The sequence below is a fragment of the Triticum aestivum genome, chromosome 1D (assembly GCF_018294505.1).
Source record: "Triticum aestivum cultivar Chinese Spring chromosome 1D, IWGSC CS RefSeq v2.1, whole genome shotgun sequence".
NCBI lineage: Eukaryota > Viridiplantae > Streptophyta > Magnoliopsida > Poales > Poaceae > Triticum > Triticum aestivum.
In genome coordinates this window covers 203,713,488-203,729,290 of record NC_057796.1, presented here as the reverse complement: position 1 = coordinate 203,729,290, position 15,803 = coordinate 203,713,488, and positions in this window count along the sequence as shown.

Sequence of the window (15,803 nt, the reverse complement as noted above, 5' to 3'; positions counted from 1 at the left end):
TGGGACTGGGCATCCCGGTGACCAGCCATTTTCTCGTGAGTGAGGAGCGGAGTCCACTCCTCTTGAGAATAACCCGCCTAGCATGGAAGATACAGACAGCCCTAGTTGATACATGAGCTATTCGAGCATACAAAACAGAATGTTTATTTGAAGGTTTACAGTTTGGCACATACAAATTTACTTGGAACGGCAGGTAGATACCGCATATAGGAAGGTATAGTGGACTCGTATGGAATAACTTTGGGGTTTAAGGGATTGGATGCACAAGCAGTATTCCCGCTTAGTACAAGTGAAGGCTAGCAAAAGACTGGGAAGCGACCAACTAGAGAGCGACAACACTCATGAACATGCATTAAAATTAATAAACATTGAGTGCAAGCATGAGTAGGATATAATCCACCATGAACATAAATATCGTGAAGGCTATGTTGGTTTCAACTACATGTGTGAACATGTGCCAAGTCGAGTCACTTAAATCATTCAAAGGAGGATACCACCCCACTATACCACATCACAACCATTTTAATAGCATGTTGGCACGCAAGGTAAACCATTATAACTCATAGCTAATCAAGCATGGCATAAGCAACTATGATCTCTAATTGTCATTGCAAACATGTTTATTCATAATAGGCTGAATCAGGAACGATGAACTCATCATATTTACAAAAACAAGAGAGGTCGAGCTCATACCAGCTTCTCTCATCTCAGTCAGTCCATCATATATCGTCATAATTGCCTTTCACTTGCACGACCGAACGATGTGAAAATAATAAGAGTGCACGTGCATTGGACTAAGCTGGAATCTGCGAGCATTCAATAAACAGGAGAAGACAAGGCAATATGGGCTCTTGGTTAAATCAACAATAATTCATATAAGAGCCACTTCAACAATTTTAATTATGGTCTTCTCCTAATGACCCCCAAAGAAAAGAAAAGAAATAAAACTATTTACACGGGAAAGCTCCTAACAAGCAAAAGAAGAACAGGAAATATTTTTGTTTTTTTAATTATTACTACTACAGCAAGAAAAGTAAACAAGCTAAAAGCTACAACTAATTTTTTTGGTTTTTCTTAAGGTTTAACAAACACACAAGAAGAAAGCAAGAAAAAGAAAAATAAACTAGCCTGGATAGTACAATGAAAAAGTATGAGCACCGACATCTAGCAATGAGTGTGTGAACATGAATGTAATGTCGGTGGGAAATACGTACTCCCCCAAGCTTAGGCTTTTGGCCTAAGTTGGTTTATTGCCACGGCTGGCCTGGCGGATATCCATAATTGTAGCCGGGGTCGTACTGAGATGAAGAAGACTCTGGCTGCCACTGGTTGGCAATCATCTCCGGATCCCACTGGTAATTAGACTGTCGTGGAGGTTCAAATTGTGGTTTCGGCTCCGACTCTGTGGCTGATGTAGGGTTCCGGTAGGCGTGAATGGCCGCCAGCGGAACGAGATACGGAACTGCAGATAAATCAAACAAGGAAGGAGCAGGCAAGGTAATAGTCTCAGGGTGATGTTTATCAAAGAACAATTTGTATTTAAGCGCCCCTTCCCTATTCTTAACAACAAAGTCATGTGCTACCATACTCTTATAATCTAAATAAACAATGGGCAACAATTTTTCTTCTTTTTCATAGTGCCTAATAGGTATGTTATAGTATGCAGCAAGGCGTGAAGCATAGACACCTCCAAAGATGGGGCCCTTTGTACGGTTCAGACTTAACCGTTTGGCAATAATACCGGCCATACTAACAGTATTATCATAGAATAAACCATGGAACAAAATAATAATATCAGGAACACTAAGGTTTCCACAGTTTCCGCGACCAATTAAGCAACGACTAGCAAATATGGCAAAGTAGCGTAAAACAGGAAAATGTATGCTAGTGATTCTTGCATCGGAAACCTTCCTAGTTTCCCCTACAGTGATAGTGTCAATAAATCCATCCACATCTTTACGATGTGGTTCCTCTAAACTACCCTCAAAAGGTATTTTGCAAACCTTGCAAAATACATCTAGTGGCATCTTCTTAACAACATCATATAAATGAAACTCTACTAAAGGAGGTGATTCCTTAGGAAAATAGTAGAAGTTTTGCACAAAAGTATTGGTGAGTAAGAGATACTGATTGCGTTGGTCGCGGAGGAAGTCGGTGAGGCCTGCATTCTCAGCCAATTCATAAAAATCATCATAAATCCCGGCTTCTCTCAAGAAATCATTGGAAGGCCATTCACATGGTCGGACCTCCGCGGTGCGAGGCAAATTATATTTGGGCCTCTGTGCTTCTTCACTTTGCTTTTCCTTCGAGCTTCGGCTCAATGAGCCCCTAAAAAATCTCTTCATTATTTTTCTGAAAAATTCTGAAATTTTTAGTAACTTCAAATAAAAGTGAACCAAACTCAATAAAATTGATAGCAACTACTCCTACAAGTGCCTAGAGCCTATATCAAGCATTAGAACTACTTGGAACCATATAAATTTGACATGCAAGCTCAAGAACATGGTCACCTAGGCAGCACAAATTTGCAATGAATAAAGCACTAGAACAAAAACTAATTGGACCAATGGAGGAGTCACATACCAAGGAACAATCTCCCCAAGCAGTTTTGTGAGAAGTGCTTTGAGCAAGGAGATCGAAAATCGCAGCAAAATGAGCTAGAACTCGTGCTTGAGCTGTATGGTGATTTTTTTGGGAGGAAGAAGATGTGTGTGGGTGCAGGAATAAGTGGAGGGGAGCCACCGTGGGCCCACGAGGCAGGGGAGCGTGCCTAGGGGGGTAGGGCGCGCCCTCCACCCTCGTGGCCACGTGCTTGCCCCTCCCGCTGTGTTCTCAGTGCCAGATATTCTCAAAAATTCTAGAAAAAATCATATTCCATTTTCAGGGCATTTGGAGAACTTCTATTTTTGGGGTATTTTTATATTGCACGGATAAATCAGAAAACAGACAGAAAAATACTATTTTTGCTTTATTTCAACTAAATAACAGAAAGTAAAGAGAGGGTACAGAAGGTTGTGCCTTCTAGTTTCATCCATCTCATGCTCATTAAAAGGAATCCACTAACAAGGTTGATCAAGTCTTGTTAACAAACTCATTTCAAATAACATGGAACCGGAGAAATTTCGAATAACACTATGTTACCTCAACGGGGATATGCACATCCCCAATAATAATAATATCATATTTCTTCTTGACAGTAGGAAGAGAAAATTCAAAACCTCCAAAAATAATTGATGGAATTTTTCCAATAGAATTGATACTATGGACTTGAGGTTGTTTCCTCGGAAAGTGTACCGTATGCTCATTACCGTATGCTCATTACCATTAACATGCTTGCTAATTACCGTATGCTCATTACCATTAACTTGAGGTTGCAATCAATAACAGCCCCTGCAGTATTCAAAAAAGGTCTTCCAAGAATAATAGACATACTATCGTCCTCGGGAATAACAGAAATAACAAAGTCCGTTAAAATAGTAATGTTTGCAACCACAACAGGCACATCCTCACAAATACCGACAGGTATAGCAGTTGATTTATCAGCCATTTGCAAAAATATTTCAGTAGGTGTCTACTTATTCAAGTCAAGTCTACGATATAAAGAGAGAGGCATAACACTAACACCGGCTCCAAGATCACATAAAGCAGTTTTAACATAGTTTCTTTTAATGGAGCATGGTATAGTGGGTACTCCTGGATCTCCAAGTTTCTTTGGTATTCCACCCTTAAAAGTGTAATTAGCAAGCATGGTGGAAATTTCAGCTTCCGGTATCTTTCTTTTATTAGTAACAATATCTTTCATATACTTAGCATAAGGATTCATTTTGAGCATATCAGTTGATCGCATACGCAAAAAGATAGGTCTAATCATTTCAGCAAAGCGCTCAAAATCCTCATCATCCTTTTTCTTGGATGGTTTGGGAGGAAAAGGCATGGGTTTCTGAACCCATGGCTCCCTTTCTTTACCGTGCTTCCTAGCAACAAAGTCTCTCTTATCATAACGTTGATTCTTTGATTGTGGGTTATCAAGATCAACAGCAGGTTCAATTTCTACATCATTATCATTACTAGGTTGAGCATCATCATGAACATCATCATTAATATTATCACTAGGTTCATGTTCATTACCAGATTGTGTTTCAGCATCAAAAATAGATATATCATTTGAATTCTCAGGTGGTTCAGCAATAGGTTCACTAGAAGCATGCAAAGTCCTATCATTTTTCTTTTTCTTCTTTTTAGAAGGACTAGGTGCATCAATATTATTTCTCTGAGAATCTTGCTCAATTCTCCTAGGGTGGCCTTCAGGATACAAAGGTTCCCGAGTCATTTTTACCAGTTCTAGTAGCCACTCTAACAACAAAATCATTATTCTTACTATTCAATTCATTGAGCAAATCATTTTGAGCTTTAAGTACTTGTTCTACTTGAGTGGTAACCATAGAAGCATGTTTACTAATGAGTTTAAGTTCACCTTTAACTCTAGACATATAATCACCCAAGTGTTCAATCATATAAGCATTTTGTTTTAATTGTCTACCAAAATAAGCATTAAAATCTTCTTGCCTAACCATGAAGTTATCAAACTCATCCAAGCATTGGCTAGCAATTTTAGTAGGAGGGATTTCAGCTTTATCATATCTATAGAGAGGATTTACCTTTACTACCTGTGTCGGGTTATCAAGACCATGAGTTTCTTCAATAGGTGGAGGATTGAGATCACAAGTTTCTTCAACAGGCGATAAATTAAGACCATGTATTTCTTCAATAGGAGGTAAATTCTTAACATCTTCAGCTTTAATACCCTTTTCTTTCATAGATTTCTTAGCCTCTTGCATATCTTCAGGAATGAGAAATAGAACACCTCTCTTCTTCGGAGTTGGTTTAGGAATAGGCTCAGGAATTGGCTCAGGAGCTGGCTCAGGAAGTGTCCAATTATTTTCATTTGTCAACATATTATTCAATAGAATTTCAGCTTCATCCGGTGTTCTTTCCCTGAAAACAGAACCAGCACAACTATCCAGGTAATCTCTGGAAGCATCCGTTAGTCCATTATAGAAGATATCAAGTATTTCATTTTTCTTAAGAGGATGATCAGGCAAAGCATTAAGTAACTAGAGAAGCCTCCCCCAAGCTTGTGGGAGACTCTCCTTTTCAATTTGCACAAAATTATATATTTCCCTTAAAGCAGCTTGTTTCTTATGAGCAGGGAAATATTTAGCAGAGAAGTAATAAATCATATCCTGGGGACTACGCACACAACCAGGATCAAGAGAATTAAACCATATCTTAGCATCACCCTTTAATGAGAACGGAAATATTTTAAGGATATAAAGGTAGCGGGTTCTCTCATCATTAGTAAATAGGGTGGCTATATCATTTAATTTAGTAAGATGTGCCACAACAGTTTCAGATTCATAGCCATGAAAAGGATCAGATTCAACCAAAGTAATTATATCAGGATCAATAGAGAATTCATAATCCTTATCAGTAACACAGATAGGTGAAGTAGCAAAAGCAGGGTCAGGCTTCATTCTAGCATTAAGAGACTGCTGCTTCCATTTAGCTAATAACCTCTTGAGCTCATATCTATCTTTGCAAGCTAAAATAGCTAAAGCAGCTTCTTTTTCAAAAACATAACCCTCGGGAATAACAGGAGAGTCTTCATCATCACTTTCATCAGTATTATCAGTTTCAATAATTTCTTTCTCTCTAACCCTAGCAATTTGTTCATCAAGAAATTCACCAAGTGGCACAGTAGTATCAAGCATAGAAGTAGTTTCATCATAAGTATCATGCATAATAGAAGTGGCATCATCAATAACATGCGACATATCAGAGCGAATAGCAGAAGCAGGTTTAGGTGTCGCAAGCTTACTCAAAACAGAAGGTGAATCAAGTGCGGAGCTAGATGGCAGTTCCTTACCTCCCCTCGTAGTTGAGGGATAAATTGTTGTCTTAGCTTCTTTCAAGTTCTTCATAGTGACCAGCAGATATAAATCCCAAGTGACTCAAAGAATAGAGCTATGCTCCCCGGCAACGGCGCCAGAAAATAGTCTTGATAACCCACAAGTATAGGGGATCGCAACAGTTTTTGAGGGTAGAGTATTCAACCCAAATTTATTGATTCGACACAAGGGGAGCCAAAGAATATTCTCAAGTATTAGCAGTTGAGTTGTCAATTCAACCACACCTGGATAACTTAGTATCTGCAGCAAAGTGTTTAGTAGCAAAGTAGTATGGAAGTAACGATAACGGTAGCAAAGTAATATTTTTGGGTTTTGTAGTGATTGTAACAGTAGCAAGGGGAAAGTAAATAAGCGAAGAACAATATGTGAAAAGCTCGTAGGCATTGGCTTGGTCATGGAGAATTATGCCGGATGCGGTTCATCATGTAACAGTCATAACATAGGGTGACACAGAACTAGCTCCAATTCATCAATGCAATGTAGGCATGTATTCCGAATATAGTCATACGTGCTTATGGAAAAGAACTTGCATGACATCTTTTGTCCTACCCTCCCGTGGCAGCGGGGTCCTAGCGGAAACTAAGGGATATTAAGGCCTCCTTTTAATAGAGTACCGGACCAAAGCATTAACACATAGTGAATACATGAACTCCTCAATCTATGGTCATCACCGGGAGTGGTCCCGATTATTGTCACTTCGGGGTTGCCGGATCATAACACATAGTAGGTGACTACAGACTTGCAAGATAGGATCGAGAACTCACATATATTCATGAAAACATAATAGGTTTAGATCTGAAATCATGGCACTCGGGCCCTAGTGACAAGCATTAAGCATAGCAAAGTCATAGCAACATCAATCTCAGAACATAGTGGATACTAGGGATCAAACCCTAACAAAACTAACTCGATTACATGATAAATCCCATCCAACCCATCACCGTCCAACAAGCCTACGATGGAATTACTCACGCGCGGCGGTGAGCATCATGAATTTGGTGATGGAGGATGGTTGATGATGACGACGGCGACGGATTCCCCTCTCCGGAGCCCCGAACGGACTCCAGATCAGCCCTCCCGAGAGGTTTTAGGGCTTGGCGGCGGCTCCGTATCGTAAAACGTGATGAATCCTTCTCCTTGATTTTTTTCTCCCCGAAAGTGAATATATGGAGTTGGAGATGAGGTCGGTGGAGCGTCAGGGGGCCCACGAGGTAGGGGGGCGCCCTAGGGGGCAGGCGTGCCCTCCACCCTCGTGGACAGGGTGTGGGCCCCCTGACGTGGATTTTTCTTCCGGTATTTTTCTTATTTTCCATATAGATGTTCCGTGGAGTTTCAGGTCATTCCGAGAACTTTTGTTTCTGCACATAAATAACACCATGGAAAGTCTGCTGAAAATAGCGTCAGTCCGGGTTAGTTCCATTCAAATCATGCAAGTTAGAGTCCAAAACAAGGGCAAAAGTGTTTGGAAAAGTAGATACGACGGAGGCGTATCAGCAACTCCTCCTCCCGGCGCTCCTCGATCCCTGCCGCCTCCTGCATCTCCAGCCCTCGCTCGATGACCTCATGAGGAAGCAGGTGCTCCATGGCCACCGCCGCCTTTTCAGATGTGGGTTGCATGCTGGAGTCCGAGGTGGCCTGGAATATCTTGGCGTATGCATCCTCGATCTTGGCGTGGATGGCCTCGACCCGGGCTAGGGTGACATCAGCGGCACGGACGATAGCTCGAGCGCTCTCGGCGTTTGCAGCCGCCGTCGTAGCAGCAGCTGTAGCCGTCTCGGCTGCTGCAGCTGCCCTGTCGGCTGCCGCAGATGCCCTCTCGGTGGAAGCGGCCACGCTCAATGCGGATGCGGCGGCACTCTCGGCGTAGGCGGCCGCACTCTCGGCGCAGGTGGCGGCGCTCGGGGGGGACGCGACCATCATAAGGGCCTTCATGAAGCATTTCCACGGAGTTATCTTTGCAAGAAGGGGGTGCGGGAATGGGGATCGGGATTCGTGGATTCGGGGGTTACCGACACTAGAGCAGACGAGCCGACGAATCTTAATGAGGGAGACTTAAATAGACCTAGATATTTTCATCGCAAACGGTTCCTAGAAAATAACTGTGTGTGATGTTGTAGGTATTTTTTATTAGGTGTGAAAGACGAATTTGGAATAAAGTGCCAACGGATGGTGTTTTAAATGAACAAGAAATTTTGTAGTACTAATACAACTGTCATGTCAAATTTTGGAAAATTTCTGGGGTCATTTGACCTTCTAAGACATTTAAGTGATTTTCTAGCCATTTAATGACCGTAATTGAAATTTGAACTACATGTACATGCAACAGCTAACCATAACGGTTTGAAAACTCATATTTCGTGTACTTGTGTGCGATTTAATTCCATGTGTAGTAAATTGGAAGGAATTTTCAAACATATTGGTCTGCCGGCTATGACACAATTAAGCGTGGAGTGACATGGCATTTTAATTCCAAAAAATTTAAAAAAATCAGAAACACATAAAACCTTGGTTGATGTAATGTCATGCCACCAAGATGATGTGGTAAAAAAATTGGCATGTTTGACCAAAGTTTGGACACACACCCCTGACAAACCGGAGCAACTCACTAGAAGGCTCGTGGTTCCGAGAGGGAATAATGCATGTTTGATGACGAACGGGAGATAGCTTCCTCTTACGGCCTTCAAATTTTTTTCTACGTCTAACGTGAACTACTACAACTGTAATGTGAAATTTTGGAAAATTCTAGGGGTCATTTGACCTTTTAAAGACATTTAAGTGATTTTCTAGCCATTTAAGGACCGTAATTCAAATTTGAATTACATCTACATGCAACGCGTAACCAAAATGGTTTGAAAAATCATATTTGTGTACTTGTGTGCGAGTTAATTCCATGTGCAGTAAACTAGAAGGAATTTTCAAACATATTTGTATCACGACATGGACACATATGCATGAATACGTATGCATGGAGTGGCATGGCATTTTAATTCAAAAAAAATCAGAAACACATGAAACCTTGGCTGATGTAATGTCATGCCACCAAGATGATGTGGTAAAGCAATTGGCATGTTTGACGAAAGTTTGGACACACGCCCCTCATAAACCGGAGCAACTCGGTAGAAGGTTCGTGGTTCCGAGAGGGAACAATGCATGTTTGATGACGAACGGGAGATAGCTTCCTCTTACGGCCTTGAAATTTTTTCTACGTCTAACATGCACTACTACAACTGTAATGTGAAATTTTGGAAAATTCTAGGGGTCATTTGACCTTTCAAAGACATTTAAGTGATTTTCTAACCATTTAATGACCGTAATTCAAATTTGAACTACATCTATATGCAACTCCTAACCAAAACGGTTTGAAAAATCATATCTGTGTACTTGTGTGCGAGTTAATTCCATGTGCAGTAATTAGAAGGAATTTTCAAACATATTGGTCTCACGACATGGACACATGCATACGTATGCATGGAGTGACATGGCATTTTAATTCAAAAAAATAGAAAAATGATCAGAAACACATGAAACCTTGGTTGATGTAATGTCATGCCACCAAGATGATGTGGTAAAGAAATTGGCATGTTTGACGAACGTTTGGACACACGCCCCTCACAAACCGGAGCAACTCGCTAGAAGGTTCATGGTTCCGAGAGGGAACAATGCATGTTTGATGATGAACGGGAGATAGCTTCCTCTTAGGGCCTTCAAATTTTTTCCTACGTTTGATGTGCAACTGTCATGTGAAAATTTGGTTAATTTCAGGGGTCATTTGACCTTATAAAGACATTTAAATGATTTTCTAACCATTTAATGACCGTAATTCAAATTTGAACTACATCTACATGCAACGCCTAACCAAAACGGTTTGAAAAATCATATTTTTGTGTACTTGTGTGCGAGTTAATTCCATGTGCAGTAAATTCGAAGTAATTTTCAAACATATTGGTGTCAAGGCATGGGAACATGCATGGAGTGCATGCCATGGCATTTTAATTCCAAAAAAATTAAAAAATGATCAGAAAAACATGAAACCTTGCTTGATTTCATGTCATGCCACCAAGATGATGTGGTAAAAAAATTGGCCTGTTTGACGAAAGTTTGGACACACACCCCTCACAAACCGGAGCAACTCACTAGAAGGTTCATGGTTCCGAGAGGGAACAATGCATGTTTGCTGATGGATGTGAGATAGCTTCCTCTTACGGCCTTCAAATTTTTTCCTACGTGTGCACTAATACAACTATCATGTGAAAATTTGGAAATTTTCAGGGGTCATTTGACCTTTTAAAGACATGTAAGTGATTTTCTAACCATTTAATGACCGTAATTCAAATTTGAATTACATCTACATGCAACGCCTAACCAAAACGGTTTGAAAAATCATATTTTTGTGTACTTGTGTGCGAGTTAAAAAATCATCATACGATGTAAATATCTGGTGTTCAAAAAAGAAAATGTAAAGATCTGGCAAGACAACCGGCCCCCAAACGATTGGCACTCTATCTCGCGGCTCGAGGTTTGGTAGGTGATTGGAGGGGATCATTAATTAGACACGGTTCTGTATTGGAAACCGTCAGCTATTATGTTCACACACGGATTTGCTTCGGGAATTGTGTGTAATTCAAACTACAGTACTCGTAAATTCCGGCGACCGGTGTGTGTATTGTCCCCGTCGATCTAGATTCCGGCCGCCAATAAATACTACCTTGCTCATGTCGTCCCGCCTGTATTCTCATCTACATCCTCCCCTCGCTCGTCCTTTCTCTCTCTCTCAAATCTCTGCCATGGCGCCGCCGGTCTGCCCACGCGCCGACGAGGAGTCGCCGCCCCCCGAGGACGCTCACTTGATTAGCAGCGATGAGGACCCCTACGCGCTGCCTGGCGAGGTTGCGCCGGATCCCCCAACTTTGGATTGGTTTTGGGGCAAGTACAATCTTTTTCTGTGGAAGTCGTTTCCGCCGGCTGAGAAAGCCAGGCAAGTAGCGTTGAAGAAGGAGATGGCGGAGGAGGAAGCAAGGTACCAGGCGGCCTGTGAAGTCCGTGATGCCGCCTGGAAAAAGGAGGCGGCAGAGCTTTGGGGCGGGCGCGTCGTCGTGCCGAGGAGGTGTACGAAGACAGGTACTTCACGAGGAAGGTCATAGGCGCTGGGCGCCTCGTCGCTGCGTGGAGGTGGGCCGATAAGCTCCAGCGTGCCACCGACGAGGAGCTCTTGGCTCTGCCTGAACTCGTGCAGGCGTTCGTCCAAGCGGTCGACACGCTCGCGGTACATCTGGAGCATGATCTCGAGCTCCAAGTTGGCTATTTCATCGGAGATCACCAGCTCGAGGATGCAACGGCCATGTTCCTCTACTGTGCCTAGGTGGACACCTGGGCCAAGGAGGCGGTCGAGCCTACGGACCAGCGCATTGGCATCCAGCGGGTCGTAGACAAGGCGAACAGCGGCACCCACGCGAACGGCGCGGCGGGCGTCCGGTGCAAGTACGGCGCGGCCGGCCTCTGGTGCAAGTACGGCGCTGAGGGCCTCTGCCCACTCCTGGCGAGGAATGGGGGTACTGATGGGACGTGTACCCAGCCATGACGCCGTGTTGAAAACAGGCAAGCGCCGATGGATCCACTGTTGCTGTGCGGCGCGCCGCGCCTCTCACTCTGCGGCGCTCCAATGGTCTCGTCGTGCGGTGAGCCGCAGCCTATCAGGGCGGACGCGCCTAGCTTGCTCTGCGGCGCGCCATCGATCATGTTGTGTGGCGAGCTGCAGCCTGTCGGCGCTGACATGCCTATCTTGATCCGCGGCGCTAAAGCGCCATGCGCCAAAGGTCTGCTCAACCCTAGCGATGACGCGCATCACGGCGTCGTCCATCGCGTTGCCGGGGAGCGCCTCGGCCTCGACGGGCCGTGGCGCCTGCTCGTTTTCCTCGTCGACAAGGTTGATGGCAGAGGCGGCGCTTTGGTGGGTTGGCATGCTTGGAAAAGGTGGATGTGCTACAGGCTGTGCTTGTCGCCTCCGTGCATCGCACGCTCCCTATGCGCAATATAGCAGGGTGGCAGGAAACAGGTGAGGAAATGGCGGGAAACGGTGGCATGTTCATAAAACGCCATCAATTAATGGAAACTTAGCATCGAGCTAGCACAAGTCGTAGATGATGATCGGACGTACCACACTAGGGAACCCGTCGGTGATGAATTCATCAATCCCAAATGGTTGAATACTAGCAAGCGTTTGCCCACAACACACACGGCCTATTCCATCACAAATAGGTCGGATGGATCAACTGTATGCCACGTATCACACATTGTCAAAAACTAATGCGGTAGACCTTCTTTAACATGTGTTAAAAAAACAAGGACCTCGAGGTTAAATTAGCTGAGGGAATGGGGCATTTTGGTCATTTAACCGAAATGACCCATCCCATCACCTAATTTAACATCGACACAACTTCCCATCCAGTCACCCATCCGATGGCTGCTCCAGCCTGAGCACACTTAACTTGATTGTTTTCTTACATGAGCTACTAGTGGAACAGCTAGTCCTTGCTGATAGGAATGCCTCTTCACATCCTTATGGCGTATCCGGATGACCGCCCGTCCCACAATGGCCAATAGATGTTGTGTAGACAAAGCATATCACATATGTCTTATTAGAAGCAATCGTCTGTGTTATCATCGATCTTCGCACACATTTCTGATTACAGACCTGTTTGCCGCGTATCACACACATCTTGTTATATTGAACCGTTTCTGTTCTCTTTCCTAATCACAAATAGTTCATCCGAGTGAACCGTATGCTGTATATTGCACACACCTTCATCTGGCTGCCTGTTTCTTTTGTGTTGCCTAATCACAAACAGTTCATCCGAGTGAACCGTATGCTGTGTCGCACACGCCTTCATCTGGCTGTCTGTTTCTTTTGTTCCTCCTCATCGCAAACAGTTAATTGAACTGAACCGTATGCCCTTCATCGCACACGCAACTAAAACCTGAACCGTGTTTGATGCATCCGTCATCGCAAACGTTTTGTACATTTCTGACGGTTTTCATACACCACAGTTTGCGATTATGGCATCGCACACAGTTTCTCGAAGGGTCTCTGATTGTAGTGTCGCGTTAGCAGCATCCTGCAGTAGTGTACAACACCTAAACCTGATGAACAAATTAAAGTAGAGCCTAGTGTTGCTTTGGTTAAAGATCTCTTGGAAGAAGATATAGATGGGCATGTTATTTACTTCTGTAATGAAGCTACTAGAATTGTCAAACCTAATAAAACAGATAATCATAGACATGTTGTTGGCATGCCCGTTGTCTCATTTAAAATAGGAGATCACTGTTATCATGGTTTATGCGACATAGATGCTAGCGTAAGTGCTATTCCTTACACCTTATATCAAGAAATTATGAATAACATAGCACCCGCAGAGATAGAAGACATAGATTTTACTATTAAACTTGCTAATAGAGATACTATTTCACCAATTGGGATTGTTAGAGATGTTGAAGTCTTGTGTGGGAAATTAAAATACCCACTGAATTTCTTGTCCTTGGTTCCCCACAAGATGACTTCTTTCCCATTATCTTTGGTAGACCTTTCTTGAACACCGTTAATGCTCAAATAGATTGTAAGAAACAAACTGTCGATGTCAACTTTGGTGATGAGTCTCATGAGTTTAATTTTTCCAAGTTTAGTAGAAAGCTTCACGAAAAAGAATTGCCTAGTAAGGATGAAATAATTGGTCTTGCTTCTATTGATGTGCCTCCTACTGATCCTTTAGAACAATATTTGCTAGACCATGAAAATGATTTGCATATGCATGAAAGAAAAGAAATAGATGAGATTTTCTTTGAACAACATCCTCTGCTTAAACACAATTTGCCTATTGAAACTCTAGGAGGTCCTCCTCCACCTAAAGGTGATCCTGTGTTTGAATTAAAACAATTGCCAGACACTTTGAAATATGCTTATCTTGATGAAAAGAAGATATCTGTTGTTATTATTAGTGCTAACCTTTCAGAACATGAAGAAGAAAGATTATTGAAAGTTTTAAGGAAGCACCTAGCTGCTATTTGATGTACTCTTGATGATTTGAAGGGCATTAGTCCCACTCTATGTCAACACAAGATTAATATGGAACTTGATGCTAAACCCGTTGTTGATCACCAACGTCGGTTAAATCCGAAGATGAAAGAAGTGGTAAGAACAGAGATATTAAAACTTCTGGAAGCATGTATAATCTATCCTATAGCTGATAGCAGAGGGGTAAGTCCGGTTGACTGTGTTTCTAAGAAAGGAGGTATTACTGTTGTTCCTAATGATAAGAATGAACGTATTCCACAAATAATTGTTACAGGCTATAGAATGGTAATTGATTTTAGAAAATTAAACAAAGCAACTAGAAAAGATCATTACCCTCTACCTTTTATTGATCAAATGCTAGAAAGATTATCTAAGCACACACACATTTGCTTCCTTGATGGATATTCCGATTTTTCACAAATACTTGTTTCTCAACCTGATTAAGAAAAAACCACTTTCACTTGTCCCTTTGGAACTTATGCTTATAGACGTATGCCTTTCGGTTTATGCAATGCACCTGCTACCTTTCAAAGATGTATGACTGCTATATTATCTGACTTTTGTGAAAAGGTTGTCGAGGTTTTCATGGATGACTTCTCTGTTTATGGGAAGTCTTTTGATTATTGTTTAAGCAATCTTGATCGAGTTTTGCAGAGATGCGAGCAAACAAATCTTGTCTTGAATTGGGAGAAGTGCCACTTTATGGTTAATGAAGGTATTGTTCTGGGCCATAAAATTTCATAAAGATGTATTGAAGTGGACAAAGCTAAGGTTGATGCAATTGAGAAAATGCCATGTCCTAAAGATATCAAAGGTATTCGTAGTTTCTTAGGTCATGCTGGTTTCTATAGGAGATTTATCAAAAACTTTTCTAAAATTTCTAGGCCCCTCACAAATCTTTTGCAAAAGGATGTTCCTTTTGTTTTTGATGATGATTGTTTAGAAGCCTTCGAAACACTCAAGAAAGCCTTAATTTCTGCACCTATTGTTCAACCACCTGATTGGAACTTGCCTTTTAAAATTATGTGTGATGCTAGTGATTATGCTATTGGTGCTGTTCTAGGACAAAGAGCTGATAAGAAACTAAATGTTATTCATTATGCTAGTAAAAATCTAGACAGTGCACAACCGAATTATGCAACTACTGAAAAAGAATTCCTAGCAGTGGTGTTTGCTTGTGACAAATTTAGATCTTACATTGTTGACTCTAAAGTTATCGTTCACACCGACCATGTTGCTATTAAATACCTTATGGAAAAGAAAGATGCTAAACCTAGACTTATTCGATGGGTTCTCTTGCTACAATAATTTGATTTACATATTACTAATAGGAAAAGAGCTGAGAACCCAGTAGCTCATAACTTGTCTAGGCTTGAAAATGTGCTTGATGACCCACTACCTATTGATGATAGTTTCCCTGATGAGCGGTTAGCTGCAATAAATGTTTCTAATAATACTCCTTGGTATGTTGATTATGCTAATTACATTGTTGCTAAATATTTACCACCTAGCTTTACTTACCAACAAAACAAAAAATTCTTCTATGATTTAAGACATTACTTTTGGGATGACCCACATCTTTATAAAGGAGTAGATGGTATTATTAGATGTTGTGTACCTGAGCATGAACAGGGATAAATCCTATGGAAATTTCACTCCGAAGCTTATGGAGGGCATCATGCTGGAGACAAAACTACTCTCAAGGTATTACAATCTGGATTTTATTGGCCTACTCTCTTCAAGGATGCCCGTAAGTTCGTCTTATCTTG